We start from the raw sequence: 20441 nt of genomic DNA on the forward strand, positions 1-20441 counted from the left end.
TAATATTTAGGTTATTAGGATTGATGATAATTTAATTTACCAAATGAACTCTTTTATGCCAAAGTCCTCTAAAGATATTTTTTGAGACAAAGTCTTGGTATGTAGCTTAGGTTGGTCTTAAATGTATAGCCATCCCCCTGCTGCAGCATCCTAAGTGCTGGGACCATAGACATGTTACCACCAAGCCTGGCAATCTTTAAAATGCACAGTTTATCATTACATAGCAGGATAACAACAGAAGCACAATCAACCATGTTTGCTTATTGTTTGTGTACATTGGTAGTATTCCATATACATACATATGTACGCACACACACATATATATATATTGAAATATATATATGGTAACATGGACTTTGGTAGTTAAGCCTGTGTATGTCATTGATTTTTCTTTTCCATAATGAGCCTATGTCATGATGATAATAGTCATAAATATTGCCTAGAGAATGCTCTTTCAAGCCAGATACCCTGCCAAGAATTCAACATGGATACCTCTGAGAGTTAAATACATCATGGAGTTTGTGCCATTTCCTGTTTACAGATAATGGAAATTGATAGCAAGTGTCAGCCTGCTAGAAGAACAAAGATCCAGAATGTGGCTTGGGTCTGTGTGGCTCTGGATGCTCACTTGTCCTTAGGACATAGCTCCAGGCAAAGGGTGTGTTACTCACGTCTGTTTGCTAAGAAGGCCTGTTACCACAGGGAGGGTCAGTGTCTGGATCTGTCCTCTGAGTTTCATTTCTGCCTGTGGCTATGTGAACTGGCTCCTCCTTGATGGCTCAGAGTGCTTTGTCACTTGAGTTAAGAATAATCCAGCTGGCCAAAAGCTTAAGGTATATATATATATATTTTTTTTTTAATTATGTTGATGAAGGATGGAATGTTCCATAGACATTTAGAAAATTGCTATGTCTTCATCTGGAGGATTTCAGGGTGTCTTGGTGGATAGAGAGCTTCCCCTATTATGTTTAAGGCACTGGCTTCAAGCGTCAGCACCAAAAAGTAAAATGAAATAATAAAGGACTGGCTGAGTTCCATTTTCTAAGTGCTGTCCCTTACACGAGGAAACACCACAGACACCATGGTCTGCCACAGTCCCTTACCCAACATTGTCAGAGCAAAGCATGGCTGAGTTCCATTTTCTAAGTGCTGTCCCTTACACGAGGAAACGCCACAGACACCATGGTCTGCCACAGTCCCTTGCCCAACATTGTCAGAGCAAAGCACTTGATGCCTTAGCCCCATCTTCTCTGCCCTGCCTTAGCTGCCCCTCCTGCCTCACCTCTTCCTCCAGTTACAGCCCTCTGGCCTCTCACCCAGCCCCCCTCTGGTTGTCTCAGCATCAAGTCAGTTTGGGCATGGAGAAGATTCAATTGTTGGCAAAGAATGCTTGAATACATTGGCTTCCTTGGGATTGGATGGCACCTTTCTTTGCTGCCTTAGAATGCCTCAATGAACTACAGGACTTGGGGCATAAGGCCTTGAAAGGCAGAAAAGTTAAATTATCTGCATTATCCAAGACTTTTTAAGCATTTCACGACAACTCAGTGATAGATTTCAATGGCTATATACTTGTCACAGTAGATTGTCAACTGAAAGTCCGGCCACATTAGGGTCTTAATCACAATATGCAATGTCACAGTTCTTTCTATCTCTGTTCATTTCTTTGTTGTCACAGGGTCCCAGTTAACACTGCCTTCCAGGACTGCAGGGGAGTGAGACATGACTACGGCTTCAGAGGGTCCAGGACCCAAATGGAGCCCTCCAAATTAATTGGGTGGGTGAGCAGGAGGAGTTGGGGAAGGAGAAGGGGGAAGAATTATACAGCATCATGCAGAAGAGTCATCTGTGCTCAGTAAAGGGGTAAGATGAGCACAGCAGGGTGTTGTAGTTGAGAATTGTGATGTTATGAGTGAGTGTGATGGGAGTCAGGGAAAGGCCATCAGCTCTCCTTAGGAAGATGCTCTAGACCTCAGTGCAGAGATGCACACTATGGCGCCTGACTTGGGAATTGAAACATTGATTGTAAGAATGGGAGGATGTGGAGGAGAGCTGGAAATCCATGTCTTCCCGACACTACGGGGAGCCCCCCCACACACACACAGCCTGGGCAAGATAAAGACAATCAACATTCCTGCAGGGAGGGGGAGGGGCTTAGCAGGTCCCACCCCTCACTGAGTTGCTGTTGGCAATTCATGGTTGTTGGGGAGGAAGAGTCGAGGGGTTGTTTTGTTGTTGTTGTTGTTGTTGTTGTTTTCTTTCAGGGATGTCTTTCTTGGTATGTTAACCATTAGTCGATGGTCCACACCAATGTGTATATACTGGCAACACTAATTAGACTCAGTGGGTTATTTAAAAAACAAAACCCACAAAAGTGGGAGGGGCAAGGGTGAAGAATGAGGGTGGATGGGGCAGAGGCTGGGGAGTAACTATTTTTAAAAAGAATCAATTGTGTATGTGCATGAAATTCTCAAGGAAGAAGTGAAGCTGTCTTACAAAAACATCTCAGTGCTTTCTTGTGGACAATTCTACACAGCTTGGAGCATCCCTGACTGGGAGGAGGCTTTCTAATTGCTCGAAAACAAAAACAAAAACCAAGAAGCTGGGTGTGGCTACTCTAGGGAGTGTAGCCTGATGGATGGAGAAAAGAGACTGGAGATGGCTGGCCGCCCTCCTAGCTACAGGTTCAGTGAAAGATGCTGTCCCAAGAAAGTAAGGTGGAGAGTGACAGAACAGGGCACACCACATTGTCCTCTGGCCTCCATACATGCATAGGCATGTACACACGTATGTACATATACCACTCACATTTTTTTTTAATGGATGGATGCGGATATGAAATTTTACTTCAAAGCATTCTTTTGATTACTCTTGCTTTCAAAAGCACCAGTGAGGAGGCCTACATGCTGCTGTTTGCGCCTCCACATTGTCTCTGGTGATCCCCGAGAGGTTCCAGCAAAATTTGCAAGTACTCAACAACCAACGCCGATGGGCCGCAGAAAATAGCCTTTTCCATCACTGCCATTAAGGGTGTGGGGCAGAGATATGCTCATGCGGTGTTGAGGAAAGCAGACACTGACCTCACCAAGAGGGTTGGAGAACTCAACAGAGGGTGAGGTGGGGTGTGTCATCACCTTCATGCAGAATCCACTGCAGTACAAGATCCCAGATTGCTTCTTGGACAGACAGAAGGACGTGAAGGATGGAAAGTACAGCCAGGTTCTGGCCAATGGTCAGACAACAAGCTTCGTGAGGACCTGAGTCAACTGAAGAAGATTAGAGCCTGTAGGGGTCTGCGCCACTTTTGGGGCCTTCACGTCCAAGGTCAGCACACCAAGACCACTGGCCACTGGGACTGTACTGTGGGTGTGTCCAAGAAGAAATGAGTCTCTGGGCCTTTGCTTTTAATAAATAGTTTATATACCTGAAAAAAAAAAAAACACCAGTAGCACTCAATGCGGAGTCTTTTGAAGACATGTACATCACAAAGAAACTGTCTCCTTGGGTTGCAGATTTGTTTGGTTTTATTAAGTTCTCTGGGCTGCAAGAACTTCTGAGGGTGTGAGGAGAAATTGTAATCCCACGTGGAAGATTCAGTCTGCCCTCTGATGCAAGGATAAGAGAGGAGGAAAGGTCTGGGGATGGAGAGGTGGAAACGGGAAGAAGCAATTAAGGACAAAGCATTGGGGGAAGAGAGGCTGAAAAGCGATTTGGAGACAGAGACTGTGGGTGGATTGTCAGGAGTCTGACGGTGGTAATGGATGCTCCCACAGGGAAAGCCACAACTGCAGGAGGGGAAAATCCTCTAAAAATATTTTCTTGCTCTAAGAGATGCTGAAAGCACTGTATTCTCGGAGGTGCAGGGGTGAACTTTCATGGGTGACTTGAAGAGATTGCTTTGTTTTTCTGAGCATAGTGTGCCTTGTGTTATGGACGTGGTGCTTGGGATTATCACATAATGCCCTACATTTCAAACTTTGGACAAGAAAGCCCTCTGGGTAGCTTGTTAAGATGGTGGAGGGGGCCGGAGAGTCTGGCTTAAAGTAGATGGCCACTGTGCAAATCGAATGAACTTCTTTGGTATGCAGCTATTGCTAACCAAAAGATCTTTCTTACTGTTCTCTGGTGAGAGCCATAAGTGGAGCCATGTCCTGCAGTTTTAGTATGGGGACAACAGCATAACAGCATGGCCAGAGTGACCGGCAAAGTGGCGTCCAGCCTTCGCTTTGTACAGTCTTACGTTCTTATTCAACTCAAAAGAGAGAACCATTAACGCGTGGCTTTCCAGAACTGTAGCCTCCTGTGCGGTTTCTATTGATGGCTTTGGGAAATCAAGGGTCTTTTGATAGAGCTAAGCATGCGTAGTGCAGCCACAGGCACAGGTTTTGACACTGTCGTTGGGAGGGCTCATGTCAGACACGTCTTTATAATAACTACTTGGGTGGTGTTTTATTGTTGTTGTTATTATTATTAAAGTCTGTGTTGTACTAAAAAAAGAACAAATTCTTCCTGGGCCATGTTCTTCTCAGGACTAAACAGTAGTGCTGGTCTAAATTTTGGTAAATTATAAAAAGACAAAGAGACCATAGTGAAAGTGGTTGGTACTGGGAGACTCTGGCCTTCTCCATCCACCTACCTTCAAGCTGCCTCTGATGTAATGTTCTTCCCTGCCTGGCACACCTCATGACCTTCTACTTTGTAAATTAGGAAGAGCTAACAATTTTTTTTTTAAAAATCAGAAGCCGCACAAGGAGTACCAAATGGAAACCGAATGTGTTCTCTTATCTTGGACAGAAGGTGCTCCTGCCTTTAAAAGTAATTAAAGTTGAATAGATTGAGCCATAGTAATAAAAGGGAAAGCTGCTGTTAATATCAAGGATTTCCTTCTTGTAGTTATTCTTCAGACTGGTGAGCAGATCACAGTCCCCCAGAGATGGACCACGCTGCAGCTTTCTAATTATAAGGGAAAAAATTATACAGAAGTGGGAAGAATGCATTTAATTTGTTCTGCTTGTCTTAACCATGGATTTTTTTTTTTTTGAGTCCTCTTCAGTTGTTTGAACCCAACCAATTGCTCCTACAATCTGATTATGTAGGCTTAATACAAGGAGAAAGAAAGTTTTCCCTATGTCCTGTGTTAATCCATTCATCATTGCCATAATGAAATACTCGGGGCAAGATGTTTAATAAAGAAAAGAGTAATCTTGATGCCCTTCCCCCACCCCCCAGTTCTTGAGATGTGAGATCAACACATTACACCTGGTGGTGTCTCTATACTGGCAGCACCCCAGTGTTCTTCAAGACTTTTCACGGCAAGAGATAGGGACTGTGTATGTCTGTGTGCTCTGCTCTCTTGTTCTTCTTCTGAAAAGCCACCCGGGTTTGATCCTTTGGGCACCATCCTCACAGCCTGACCTACTTCTCATCACCTTCAAGTAGAGATTAAACCGCAGCATGTGAACCCTTCGGGGCATCACACTCAAGCCATGCCTAAACTACGCCCTAGTACCTGTCTGAGCTGGAAGATATAGCCTGGGACCTTTTCTTGGAAATCCCTTGGGCTCCACTGGTAAGAAGGGACCACAGCAAGTGGCGTTCCTGGCTGAATGCTGCTGCACCGCCCCTCCCCTGTAACAGCAGCAGCAGAAGCAAAAAGACATTCTGCATTCATTTGTTCCACACTGAACTTCCTGACAAGCCAGTCATTGCTGGCCCTGGAAATATAAATTACCAGCAGGCAGTGTTGCTGTTCTTGAAATTAGAGGGGACTGGGGCAGGGGAGGAAGGGGAGAAAAAAAGAAATTCAGGCACGCCAGGGAATTGCCCTTAATTTGATGACAGCAGCGATAAATGCACCTATGAAATGCTTTTTGGAAAAGGGGTTTTGCAAGTAAATTATTAAAGACAAGCTTTGGGGGGGCATTCTGGGTTTCTTGGAACTCCCAAGTAATGGCTGCCTCTCTGCTAGGAGGCTTGACTCTTTGAGTTCTATCTGTTTCACTTCATGTGTAATTATATAATAGCAGGTGTATTTCCTCAAAAAAGAAACAAACAAAAATCCTCCCTCCAATCCTTTATGCTGGAATTTTTAGTAAGATTCTAGGAGTTTCCTATCTGAGTCATTTTAAATGTTACAACCTAAAGGAAGGCCGTCATTATTGGACTTGACTATGACTGGCAGTCTGTGGCTTCAGGAGGAGTCCCATGTGCATGCTGGGTAGCTTGTGGGGGTGGGGGAGGGGCGCACATCCCAGGACGGGTACAGGGAGAATGTTGTAGAGCTGCTGCTTCTCAAACTTGTGTGATTGCCAAGTGCCTCCTTGCCTTCCCAGCATGCAGCCCTGTGTGGAGCTTGCGAATCAACTTTCCAGAACATTCCCTTCCTGGTGGTGGCCTCACTTTTACCACGGACTACACTGAGCTTTAAAATTCTGGAACAGCGAGCATGAGCCTGAATACCAAAACCAAGTTTAGTTTGTTTAGAGGACGTAGACACTGAGCATTGCTTTGCACTTATAAAGCACAAGGGAGGACCTTCCTAGAAGTATCCCATCAGCAGAGCCATGGTGGCACATGCCTTTGGTCCTGACTAGCACTTGGGAGGCAGAGGCAGGAGCATCTCTGAGTTCAAAGGACCCCTTCACAGGGGTTGCCAAAGACCATCAGAAAACACAGATGTTTACATTATGATTTATAGAAGCAAAATTACAGCTATGAAGTAGTAATGAAAAAAATTTTTATGGTTGTTGTTGGTTTCACAAGACAAGATTCTTTTGGTGTAGCCTTGGCTATCCTGGTCTTTGTAGACCAGGCTGGCCTCGAATTCACAGAGATCTGCTTGCTTCTGTCTCTCCAAGTGCTGGGATTGCAGGTGTGTGCCACCACACCTGGCCTAAAATGATTTTCATTGCTATATGTCATAACAGTAGTTTTGCTACTGTTAAGAATTGTAATGTAGGGCTGGAGAAATGGCTCAGCGGTTAAGAGCACTGATTGCTCTTCCAGGGGTCCTGAGTTCAATTCCCAACAACCACATGGTGGCTCACAACCATCAATAATGTGACCTAATGTCCTCTTCTGACATGCTGGCGACTATGCAGGTGGAGTGCTGTATTCATAATAAACAAAATAAATCTTAAAAAAAAAAAAAAAGAATTGCAATATAGAGTTTGAGGCCAGCCTGGTCTAAAAAGCAAATCCAGGGCTGCCAAAGCTACACAGAGAGAAACCCTGCTTCAGAAAAACAGACAAACAAAATTGTAATATTGTAACATAAAAACATCTGTGTTTTCTGATGGTCTTAGGCAACCTGTGTAAAATGGTCATCTGATTCCCAAAAGGGTTGCAACCCACAGGTTGAGAGCCTCTGGTCTCCATGCTAATTAATATCAGTGGATGGAAAATACAGACTAAGAGAAGGGAGAAGCCGTGAAGGTGGAACACATGGCAGGGCAGCAGTGAGGGTCAGATTGTGAGTGAGGGAGCAACTTCAGAATGGCCAGGAGCCAGCAGGGTCTGCAGATGGGAGTTGGGGAGGGCTGGTGACTGTGTTCAGCATGAGCAAATGCTTTTCAGGGTGGGACTTTTTTTTTTTTAAACCAGATTCTGAAACTGGGACAACAGCCCAAGGTGAGGGTTGGAGGAGGTTTAGAAGGCCAGAGGAAGTTGTAGAGCTGTGATTGCCAAGATGTTTCCTGCATCCAAAGAATGATCCATGCTCAAACAGATTTGCTGGACCTCATCCCGGAGTTTCTGGTTGAGTAGGACTGGGGAAAACCCTGAGTCTGTGCCAACAAGTCCTTAGTGGATGCTGAGCTAGACCAGACTCTGAGAACCGATGCTGCTGCAGTCCTCCTGCAGGGAGCATGGCCCTGCCACGCCTTGCATGACAGAGTGACCCAGCAGAGCAGATAGCAAGACACCCCCCCCCCCCCGAGGGATGAGCCCACAGACTCAGACCAAAGTGAGGGAAGTCTCCAGATGTGACCTTTCCAGAGGACCAGTAGGGGGGTGGGCACTAGGAGGGAAGAATTGGAGAGAGGGAAAATGGCATTCCTAAGGAGCATCTTGTCAAGGTCACCTTGGTTTCCTCTGCCTTTCTCCCTATGGAGCCCAGATGTGTTTGTTTCACAAAGGGCACCAGAGCTTAGCCTCAGGTTGCCTCCCAGACACTCGCAGTCCACTCTTGGGTGATTCAGGGTAGGTGCCCGCACACTTGGGTTTTTTTTTTCCCCGACTCAGGCTCTGTTACGTGCGCTTGTGTTGTTCTGTTCACTAAGGATGATAAACTCTTTGGGATTCTGGAGTCTGGCCATAGTTGGAATTGTCATTCATTTCTAAAGCAGCTGCTTCTGAAGTACTAAAAATTTTACCTGGAGATAACTTTTGAATTTATTTCATAAGTATAAAAAAGTAACACATAATATTCATTTCTGTTTGGAGTCTTTAGATGTATAAGCAAATATTGTCAAATCCTATCAAAGAAGGTCAAAATGTTCTATTTAAATGACTAACAGCCTCCAGCACATGGTATATTTATCTGACAAGGGAGGAAATACAGGTTTTTATAATCTTTTTATTTTATTTTATTGTTTTTTGAGACGGTTTCTCTGTGTAGCCCTGACTGTCCTGAATTCACTTTGTAAACCAGGATAGCCTCAGACTCACAGAGATCCACCTGCCTCTGCCTCCTGAGTGCTAGGATTAAAGGCGTGCACCACCACACCTGGCAGAAATTACTGATTTTTGTTTTTTTAAATTTGAAGTTACAGAAGGTTGTGAACACCTTTTATGGGTACTGAGAATTGAACCTGGGTCCTCTGGGAAAATAGCCAGTGCTCTTAACCACTGAGCCATCTCTCCAGCATGTCTTCTTTTTAAAACATGTTTGACAAATACATTCTGCAGCAAGGTAGGAACAAAGTATTGATGTGTTCAGAAGTGATGAACCTTGAAAACATCACACTAAGAGAAAAAAAAGCCAGACGCCCAAGAACCTACAGGCACAAGAAAGTATCAACAAAAGAGGATTCGTAATCTCCTAGGGCTGGTAGTCAAGGGAAATGGAAGTGGTTACTATTGAGACTTTCTGAGTGATGGAAAGCTTTAAAATTAATTGTGATGAGTGTTTCATGGCCCTAAACTACACTAGGACTCATGCATTGTATGCAGTGGGCAAACTGTAAAATGTGTGAATTTTTGGCATAAGTCTATTAACAAAATTAATACTTTTTAATTTTAATTTTATTTTTTTTTATTTTAATACTCATAGGGGAGGGGAGTAGGGTGAAAGTGGGAGGGAGGGAGGAATGAGAGGATAGAAGGGATGGGATAACAGTTGAGATGTAATATGAACGAATTAATAAAAAAAATTAATTAATTTTTAAAAAAGAAAAAAATTAATACTTATCACTATTTTTTTTTTCTTTCTTTTTAACAATTTGAGATAAGGTCTCACTAAATAGCCCTGCCTGGCCTCCAACCCAGAGATCCACCTGCCTCTGCCTACTGAATGCTGGAATCCAAGGTGGGCACCCCCATCATGCCTAGCTTTATCCCCACCTCAGAATCTTTTTCTGTGTCCATTCTGCCTGTGCTATGTGACACACAGGTGGCTCTTCTTGCTCCTCTCCTTGCTTGTTTCTTTCTGACCTGGAACTTGAAGTCTGCCTTGTCTCAGCCTCCTGGGTGATGGGCCTTACAGACCTGTTTCACCATGGCTGACTTGAGCATTTACACTTTGAAGTGAGGGGAAACCTGGCTATGGGGATTATCTTAAATTCAATTGCATCTAGCAAACTAATTAGCTGATGTGGAAAGGGAATCCAGATAGTGTCTGTCGCCTACAATTGAGCATTCCAAAAGCAATCCCCAGTCCCGTTCCCTCCCTTCCCAGGTCTCTTTCTCCTTCCTGTACCTGACTGTGGATAGAGTAGAAAAAGCACTAAAGCTGAATTCTTGTCAGTGGGCCTAATTTTTTCTCCCCCTTGCTTCTATTGGGTGCCCAGGAATTCCAGATTCATCAATGGAGAGCATCAGAAGTTATGGGGTGTGTTTGTGGAGGGCCCGTTTCTGGGGAGTTGGCGTTTCTCAGGCAGCGTCTGGAGACAGGCACTTTACCAGGAACTCTGTGAATTCTGCGTGGCCCGGTACTGAGTTCCACCATCAGCATCACACATTATCACAGCTCTGTTCCCTATTGCACTCTGCCGGTGTGCCTGACCTTGGGTCTTGTCTTAGAATTAGGCAGCTCCTCTGCGTTACTGACACACTGGCTAAAATGGGATGCTCTGTTTCCACCTGATGCCTGTTCCTCAGCATGGTGGTTGCCTAATCTTTACTTATGAAGTTCATAAGTAACTTCCCCTGTTTCTCCCCCCCCACCTGCCACACCCCAATAATATAGATTGGATGATTGTAGATCATATGCAAGATACTAGATACTCTGAGCCTGTCAGGATTGATAAAGCTCACTTGGTAATCGCCAATGTGAAATACCACAGCTCTCGTCTACAAGGGGGACAAGAGAGAGTTTACTATAGAGCCATGTTGAATGAGTGACCACGGCCCAGGGACATGGATTTCTGTCACCCCCCACATTTCATCTTCCAACATGAAAGCAGCTTTGTAGTTTTGCAGAACAAAGAAAGTCATAAACCAAGGCAAGTTTAAAATACACTGATGAGTCTACCAGCAAGATTAGTACAGTGAGATGGGAGAGAGCTATTCTATAGGCTCTAGATGCTGTGTGACGATGCTCTGAGTGCTTGGGCTGGTGGAAGCTAGTGTGGCTTCTAAGAAGTATTTATTATTTGTTTGTTTGTTTATCAAGGCAGAGTTTCTCTGTATTACTGCCCTGGCTATCCTGGAACTCATTTTGTATACCAGGTTGGCCTTGAACTCGCAGAGATCTGCCTGTCTCTGCTTCCCGAGGAGGCGTGCACCACCAAGCCTGGATGAAGTCTTTATTATCATGAGGTGTTAGTTCCAATGCAGAGTACGGCAAGGAAAGGTTGGTCCAGAAGGCTCAGACTAGCCCACGATAACGTAATTAGCCTCTGAACCTACAAAACTCCAGTCTCCCCACAGTACAGAGTTTCCAATGGGTCCAGCAGTCTCTACGGGCACAGGCGCACCTTCAAGGAGTTCTTCTGTTTTGTTTGTTTGTTTGTTTGCAGCCAGCCACAGCTCCTTTTCAGAAAAATTTCACTCGTGCATCTTTCATTATACTCAGCTATTAAAAAGAAGGAATTCCCGAAATTTGTGGATAAATGGATTGAGCTAGAAATGATCATAATGAGTGAGTTAACCCAGAAGCAGAAAGACTCAAATGGTATATACTCACTTATATCTGCATATTAGCCCAAGGGGCATGTCCCACAAAAGCCTTCACTTACCAGGAAACTGAGACAGAGGGGAGGACATTCTATTGGGACTCTAGATGAGAGAAGCATGGGAGAATGGCAATGTAGAAGAATCCAGAGGGTCCTAGAAACCTACAAGTAGAACATTATGATAGGCAGATTTGGGCCCAGGGGTCCCGCTCAAACTAAGGCACCAGCCAAGGACAATACAGGCGGTAAACCTTAAACCCCTACCCAGATCTAGTCAATGGACAGAACATTCTCCACAGTAGAGTGGAGAGTGGGATATTACTTTCTCACATACTCTGGTGCCTCACCTTTGACCATATCCCCTGGAGGGGGAGACCTGATGGCACTCAGAGGAAGGACAGCAGGTTACCAAGAAGAGACTTGATACCCTATGAGCATATACAGGGGGAGGTAATCCCCCTCAGGAACAGTCATAGGGGAGGGGAATAAGGGGAAAATGGGAGGGAGGGAAGAATGGGAGGATACAAGGGATGGGATAACCATTGAGATGTAACAAGAATAAATTAATAAAGGAAAAAATACCTTCAAATGTAAGTTTTCATTGCTCATTTTATTTTCCCTCTTTCAAGATTCAAGCATTTATCCATTTTAGATTTTACATTCTATGTATATATGCGTGTGAACATGTGTGCATGTGTTTGGGTACTCCTGGAGGCCAGAAGAGCATGTGGGATCCCCTGGCCCTGGAGATAAGAGGCTGCTGTGAGCTGCCTGATGTGTGCTGAGGGCTAACCTTGGGTCCTCTAAGAGAGGGGCTGGCTCCCTTAACTGTCGAGCCACCTCTCCAGCCCCTGTATTTATTTTAGTTTCTTTTTCCTCCAGCTACTCCAACTGGGAAGCAATACCTGTGGCCACTTTAAAAGTCAGCCTTGAGCAAATCCAGCACAGCGTGTTACTCGTTTTTTTATTTAGTCTACGACACTCAAAGTACAGGCATGTGCGGCAAAGTGTTTTGGTTAGTTCTAAACTTTGTATACAATGACACGTACCATATAGAAGTGTAGTGACCTCTGCTATCTACACAATCAGTGCTGTACCTGAGCTTTGATGCTGGCACAGGGGCAACATGGCCTGAGGACACTGTCTCAGAAGAGCCCCCTTATTAAACAGCACAGGATAGCATAGACAGAATCTTATAACATTCAGGAATGAAAGCATCATTTGAAGATAAGTGAGAGAGCTCAGCCACTAAAGCCCTTACCACCCTGCCTGATGGCCTGAGTTTGACCCCCAGAAGGCCCAGGGGAAGCGAAGAAAGCATTAACATGTCTAAGTTGCCTTTAAAAATAAATAAAGTGTAATTTAAGAAAATCTTTTGAGTCTTCATTTACCAGGAAAGTGGGATAGATGTGAGGACATGCTATTGGGACTCTATGTGAGAGAAATATGGGAGAATGGGGAAATAGAAGGATCCAGAGGGTTATAGAAACCTACAAGAAGAACACTATCATGGGTGGATCTGGGCCCAGGGGTTCTGCTCAAACTATGGCACCAGCCAAGGACAATAATACTTGCAGTAAACATCGAACCCCTACCCAGATCTAGCCAATGGACAGGACGTTCTCCACAGTTGAGTGGAGAGTGGGGACTGACTTTCACACAAACTCTGGTGCCCCATATTTGACCACTCCTAGATGGGGAGGCCTGGTGGCACTCAGAGGAAGGATAGCAGGTTACCAAGAAGAGACTTGATGCCCTATGAGCATATACAGGGGGAGGAGGTCCCCCTCAGTCACAGTCATAGGGGAGGGGAATAGGGTGAAAGAGGGTGGGAGGGAGGATACAAGGGATGGGATAACAATTGAGATATAATATGAAAGAATTAATAAAGAAAAAGAAAGAAAATCTTTTGAAAGTTTTATCCATATGTGCTATAGAAAGTTTCGGAGTATATGTTTCTTTGTGTTTCTATGAAAATATGATAATAAACAGTTTTAAGATTAGTTTCTTTTACAATATGTTATTATACTATTTCATAGGAATCTAGGGAACAAAGGGTGTTTATTACATTTATTTTTTTAAATTTTCACACATGTATATAATGTATTTTTCTCCTCCTATCCCCTGTCTTACCTTCTTCCTGTTCCTGTCAGCTTCAACTTCTCCCTTCAAGCCCCTTTCCCACACTAATGTCTTTGAGGGATATTTTCTTTGAGATTGATTTATTTATTTATGTATTTATTTATTTGTTTAGGGTTTTCAAGACAGGGTTTCTCTGTGTAGCCCTGGCTGTCCTGGCAGTCACTCTGTAGACCAGGCTGGCCTGGAACTCCGAGCTCCGCCTCCTGAGGGCTGGGATTGAAGGCATGGACCACCACTGCCCAGCTAGATATTTTTAAGGATAAAATATTGACTGCAGGTGGATTTGAATATAATCTACGTTTTCAACTTGGATGGGTTTATAGTGTAAAGCCGGGCCATACCTTTGCTATACGACCAGCCACACATCTTAAAATTGAGGCTTAAGGTTTGAGTTGGCGTCAGCAGGCCACAGAGCAGGTGCGCACTGCTCTTTGTATTGCTCAGGCAAGCCTGGGACCTGAGGAAGGATTGTCTGTTCCCCTCTCCACTTCCTCCTTTGTCAATGCCAGGAACTGCAGTTGGAAGGTACTCAGGGGGGTGTGGCTAATCCCCTTGCCAGTTTCTGCTGCCGGAGGATGGTTAAGGAGACAGGGGGTCTCATTCTTTGAGTCTTTTGGGTTTCTAAATAGATCCGTATTCTACTGGATCCTGTCCCCTGTGCCCTGGCTTATGCTCTTTCTTCATTTTGTGCTCCTGTCACTCTCCCACTCTTCTTTGTGTACTTTACCAAAACCTGGTTCCCCAATGCACTACTTTAACATTCAAAGCTGTGGAGACAAACATGTCCCCATGTGCCATTTGGGTCCGCATTTTCATTCTGTCACACGTTGTCATTAGTGCTCAGCAAACACGCCGCCGAGTGTCCCCAACGCTCTCTGAAAGCTGACTTGTTCTGTGAGTCAGGAAGCCCCGGGCTCACTTGGCTAATTATAAACCAGGGCAGAGACTCCCTTCAAGGACAGTGAGCATGCTAGGCTGGGGACACAAAACTGGCCCCCCCTCCACCCCCAAGATCTCTGCTCTGGGGAGTTTATCAGGGTGTGTCCTGCCTCCCCCTCTTTCTTTTAGAGAATCTGTGTCCTGAGATCTCATATAATAATCTGTCCTAGCCTGGCCAGATTGTTAAACCCTACCCTGAGGACAGTCCCATCCACATGACTGGGCATGACTCTGACATTCCCTGCCTGGTGCCATGGCTTCCCTCACATCCGATGAGGAAGGCCAGAAATAGACTCCTCTTTGCTGATCCATCAGTCAGGCTCGCTGGAGACCCGGAACCTTCCTAAAATTGGAGGTGTCATAATAAGTGGTCAACACTGGGTTCCGGAACAGGTGTCAATGTGGGGAGAAACAGATTTTAGCGTCTGGGGCTTTAGGGCCACGGAACCTCAGATGGCACATGCTGAGAGCTGGCACTTAAGCCTTCCTTGCCAGACTTTGCCCCGTTGGAGGCCCATTGCAGCCCATTACAGTGACCTTCTTGTTCTTCATGTAGTCTGGTACAATTTCTACTATAAAGTCATGACAATTAGTAAGCTCCCTTGAGCTTTCATGGGTTCTGTCACAAAATTTACTTAAATTAATGATACAGTTACATTAAATGTCATGTTTAGGAATATAAAAATGTGTGTACACAGGCATGCATGTGAGGGCCTGGGAGACTCTGGTTCAATCCTCAGCACACACAGAGGGAAAATAATGTATATAAGGGTGCTCAGCTTCAAAATGAGTATTTTATATGATATGGAAGGAAGGAGCCCAGCAGAGTGAGTTCTCTCCAAGTTGGTGTCTGAATATAAGTGAGAATTTTTCTAAAGGCCTAATTCAACCAGAAACTAGAATTCTCAATTCTGTAAACCATGGTGTGACTATTGAAATTAAATTTTTTTTCTTTTCTTTCTTTTTTTGTTTTTGTTTGTTTGTTTGTTTGTTTCAAGACAGGGTTTCTCTGTGTAACCTTGGCTGTCCTGGACTCACTTTGTAGACCAGGCTGGCCTTGAACTCACAGTGATCCGCGTTACTCTGCCTCCCAAGTGCTGGGATTAAAGGTGTGTGCCACCATGCTCAGCTGGAATTTTCTTAAATTCTGTGTGTTTAGAATTGACCTGCACAGCCAAGTCTATTGCAGGGAAAGGAAAGCAGTCCTTCCAACATTTAATTCCTGTTAATCTTTGAGAACAAACCGCTGCTCCCTATCATCTATGGTAAGCTAGTGCCATACCCAGTATGCGTTGTCCATCACTTGTCTACTCTTTGTACCTATTTCTTCCTGTAAGTACATGAGTGCAGACTCCAAACATTATAGTACTCACAGGTTCCTGAGCATGTATCTCTGAGCAATAAGGACTGGAGGCATAAGTTCCCAGAGTTACCATTATTTAATCTTTAAAAATCTTTCAATACTGTATAGTTCCCTCTCATCTGGATTTCCCCAGCTAGGAGAGCCAGAGTTCAGTATGAATACCGTATACGTTTGCCTGGCTCCGTCTTTTATTAATTAACCCAATAAGCCACCACTGTCATTGTGATGGCTGTGACAAATGTCTCCTTTACCTTCTCAGATGTTTTGCTTAGCTCTCCTCTGAATTCGCCCATCATTGACGTCTGTAAAGACCTTTGTCTTCCTCCAGCATTTCCTTAAGTCAGTGCCGGCGGTGGGGCACTGGAGCAGTGCTTTATCTCCGGATTGCCTGGTAACAGGGAAAATCATCTTCAGGTGGAGCACATAGATTTAGCCACTGGAAAAGTTAAGGTCCCTGCCTTTGTTTTATTCTGACAGTGTGAACTTGGACAAACCCCCTTAGTCACTGTGAGTCAGATCTACAGATCTACACATGGACAGTGTCTGGGCATTGGTTTTGTGCAGCTCTGAATCTTTTGAAAAGTCTATCTGGTCCCTGAGCTTTGGCGTCTATACTGATGAATTCTCTCCTCCTCTTCCCCTGAGGTCTTGGTAACTGTGATAGATAAATGCACATAAGGAGGTTTTACTTGTCCGGCTCTATGGGGGTGCTCTGTTTCACTTTTTTTTCTCTCTCATTCTTTGAGAGAATGATCATGGAGGAAGAGAAAATAGGCCAGTAGGGGACAGAGGGACACCCTGCTGTTGACAATAAGCTCAGCCCTTGGATACCAAGGCCACCCACATAGTGAAGATCACACCAAATCCCATGTAAAGATATTTGGGGAATGTTGGTGTTTTTATTCATTTAGAATTAATTTTTTGTAAGAGACATGTTGTAGTCTGGGGTGTATCTGCTTCATATGAGTCCTCAGTTTCCTGTTGCAAGACATAGGGCATTTTCTGGTGCTCGAAAGCTTGTGTTTTCAATCAGAATTTCATTTCAAACCCAGCTCAACCACTATCCTAGTTTGTTTTCTATTACCACGGTAAAACACTGACCAAAAGGCAACAAGGGGAATAAAGAGTTTATTTGCCTTAAATTCTCACGCCACAAGTTCATCATCGAGGGAAGCCAGGACAGGAACTCAAGCAGGGACCTGGAGGCAGAAGCTGACGCACAGGCCATAGAGGAGCATCACTTCTCCCAGCTTGCTCAGGCTGCTCTTATACAATCCAAGACCATCTGCCAAGGGGTTGGACCACCCACAGTGGCCTGGGCCCTCCCACGTCAGTCATTAATCTAGAAGATGCCTCCCAGGCTTGCACATAGGCCAATGTGAGAGAGGCCTTTTCCTCATGGGAGGTCCCCCCCTTCCCAGGTGAATTCGTTTACTGTCAAGCTGACAAAATGGCACATCTCAACCACTTTCTGTCTCTCAGCAGCAGCGAGATAAGGAAGCAGTTTTACCAACTTTCAGCTCGTTTATTTACAAGGCCCAAGTGAAAACTTCTTTTAAGTTGCCAGAGGGATTAAACAAGGCAAGGATGTTGGCACAGCTGAGCACAGCTGGCACAGCTGTAGAGGCATCCTTATTCACTATTATCATGGTATGTCTGTGCCTCGTCCTTCCTTTGACACGCTGCATGTTTTTTCCCTTCATGGTTTTGGTTCTTTGACACTCTTGAATATTCTTTCTCTCCTTAGGATCTTAATGGTTTTTTTAAGATAAAAAAAAACTTCAGTATTTCCCCCTTCTTCTGACTTAACTAAAGGAAATGGGTATTGGCACAGGGTCGGGTAATTATATGGGTTATATCTGAGCACACATGCAGATGTGGTAAGGACACTCAGCCATCACCCTTATGTGGGCAGCTTTTTTTCTTCTTCAGGATTAGAAGATGTGCTGTGGTTAATGTTTGAGGAAACAAGAAACCCAGATTCTGGTGGCAAGTGTTTTGCTGGTCTCAGGCAGCGTAAGTGTTCTGAATACCTTTTGAGCAGTCATGGGACAGGTGCCTGCAGTACAGCACCTTTGAGCAGGCAGAGAGTTTGAAGTCTGTCTAAGGCTTCTGAGTTGGAGTTGGGAATCAGGGAACAAAAGCACATGACAGAAGGCTGGGTTTTCACAATCAAGGAGACAATATGAGGAGTGGGAGGTGAGCTCAGCATTGAAGAACAGGGAAGGGCGTGCGTGCCAACACTGGCTCTGGCTTTTGGCGACCATTAGGAATTTCACAGTGTCCACTCTTGCCTCTGGGATGAGCATCTTTGATGGAACAAACATCTTGCAGGAGTGTATGTTTCATTAATCCAACTTCTGAGGAAACCCTAAGGTTTTGCAGGTCATGGAAGACTTTTTTTTTTTTTAAGTATGCGTTCCTAAGCTAGAACTGTGTGGAGGCTTTTGTGATAGGAAATTCAAGGATGCATCTTGTGTGTGTGTAGCCAGAGCATCCATGGAATGTTACCCCAAAGCCAGGCAGCAGGTGCAGTGTGCCAGGGCGTGGTATTGCCATGCTAATGGGTCTGATGACATTCCTGCTAGGACAGGTGCTCAGATCTGTGATGATGTCACTTCTGGGACAAGGCTTGCTGTTCCCTTGTGCCTGCCCTTCAGAAAGATTCCCAAAAGCTTTGCTCCTGGGACTGGACATAGCAGATAGAAATACTAATGTTTTTCAGGGAATTGTTTACTGCCTGTTCATTTTTGGCAAACAGTACTCTCTGTTGCTTAGGACAATAATGTCATGTTAACCTTTAAAAGAAAAGTTCATAGTAATATATAAATACGCAAGAAACAGCATCTCAGAGCCCATTGGCTTTGGAAGCTCAACAACACTGCTGTTGATATAGGCAGGCTATGGTGGCACAGCCTTTAATCCCAGCACTCAGGGAGGCAAAGGCAAGTGGATCTCTACGAGTTCAAGGCCAGCCTGGTCTACAGAGTTCCAGGACAGCCAAGGCTACACAGGGAAGCCCAGACTTGGAAAAACCAACCAACCAACCAAACAAACAAACACATTTTTCTGTTGTAATCTATTACAGTCAGACAGGTCAAGGAGCCCTGGCCCTAACAAAGCAAATTTGCAAATTCGTGAGCAGACTTGGAAGTTTTGTTATATGCTATCTTCCCAAAGGTATGTTAGTTTTGCTTCATTTAACAACAACAACAACAACAACAAAAAAAAATGGTTTAGCAGTAAAAGTGGTTAGCTCACAAAACCATTTTCTCCTTTTAACTTCCTTATGTGTATTGGGTGACTGACAGAGCTGTGGCCAAGGTTGGATTAAAGAAGCAGGGATCCTCATTCTCAGATGTGCTTTGCACCTGCCATTAAAAAAATGACCTGTAAGCACATACCTATAATCCCAATATACAAGGAAGGAGAGGCAGGCAGATCCCTGTGAGTTCGAGGTCAGCCTGGTCTACAAAGCAAGTCAAGGACAGCCAAGGCTACACAGAGAAACCCTGTCTGAAAAAGCCAAAGAAGCACCACCCCCACCAAAAAAAAAAAAAAAAAAAAAAAGCTCTGTAAATGCTTGAAAAGAGTATCAATTATTCCTTCTCAAGTGAATTGCAAACTCTGCTGTCAGCTCTGAAATGAAGCTATCATGATGACTTCGTGATGTCTCATTAGTCATTTTGTTCACTTTCCGTCTCTATCATAAAATCGTCCTGTGTATAATGAAAAAAATCTATAGATCGCTATACAAACTGCTGGAAGAAGGTGGCTCTTGCGAACACAGTCAGAAAGAATTATCAAGTGTCAGCTGTCTGCAGTCTGCAGTCTGCATCCCATCATCACCCACAGGGCAAAAGATAGGCTCAAGTGTGCTTCCTAAGGGTGCCCTGTGCTAACAGCTCCCTCTTCTTTGAGTGTCTCTCACATGTCACCTCACAGCTCATTTCTCTGAGAGTGAATCCATTCTCCCTTGGTACCAATCCCCAAATGACCACTGGAATTTCATGTCTCACTAAGGTACATTCTTATTAGTGGCTAATGACAGCTGATTGCATGTCTGTGTTCTAACCCACCCACGACCACTTGCCTTTGTCTCGTCCCAGGGCTTTCTTCCTTGGAAACTTCAGCCAGTCTACTGTCAACCTCTATCTTTGTCTTCTCTGTACAGTGAAAGGAAAAACCAAACAGGGAAATACAACTTTGTTAAATGGTTTTCCAAAGAATCACCACTGGCCTTGCTGACTTGATTCATTTTGATCATTTTTGTGTGAGAAATTCTTGAACTTTCTAAGCGATTTCGACATTGATGTACTTTTGTTCTTTTAGATTAAGTGACCAGATTTGAGCTAAATTCACTGTCTTAGTGTTTTTGGTTTTTTGTTGGTGTTTTTGTTTTTGTTTTGTTTTGTTTTTTGGACAGGGTTCTCTGTGTAGCCTTGGCTATCCTAGAATTCACTCTGTAGACCACGCCTTCCTCTAACTCATAGAGATTCACCTACCTCTGCCTCCCGAGTGCTGAGATTAAAGGCAAGTGACTCCACATCCTGGCCTTTTCTTAGTGTTCTTATTGGTGGCACTGGCCCTTTGTGGTTTGGGTGCACGCACACATGTTCATTTCAATTGTTGATTTGAATTAAGTTGGAAGTACCTGTTCTTGT

The 20441-nt window shown here is 44.4% G+C and overlaps 1 protein-coding gene and 1 pseudogene across 9 annotated transcripts in view; both read left to right on the plus strand.

Moving 5' to 3' along the window:
• Positions 1-6058, plus strand: part of LOC311580736 (small ribosomal subunit protein uS13-like) — a 41429-nt pseudogene extending 35371 nt beyond the window's left edge. The window contains exon 4 of the transcript in view: positions 2898-6058. The product of the transcript in view is annotated as a small ribosomal subunit protein uS13-like (transcript). The remainder of the gene's footprint in view (positions 1-2897) is intronic.
• The window catches only part of ANK3 (ankyrin 3), a 590040-nt gene that overhangs the window by 190184 nt on the left and 379415 nt on the right, over positions 1-20441 (plus strand). The window lies entirely within an intron of this gene.

Source organism: Acomys minous (assembly GCF_964271855.1).
Source record: "Acomys minous genome assembly, chromosome: 13".
Taxonomy (NCBI): domain Eukaryota; kingdom Metazoa; phylum Chordata; class Mammalia; order Rodentia; family Muridae; genus Acomys; species Acomys minous.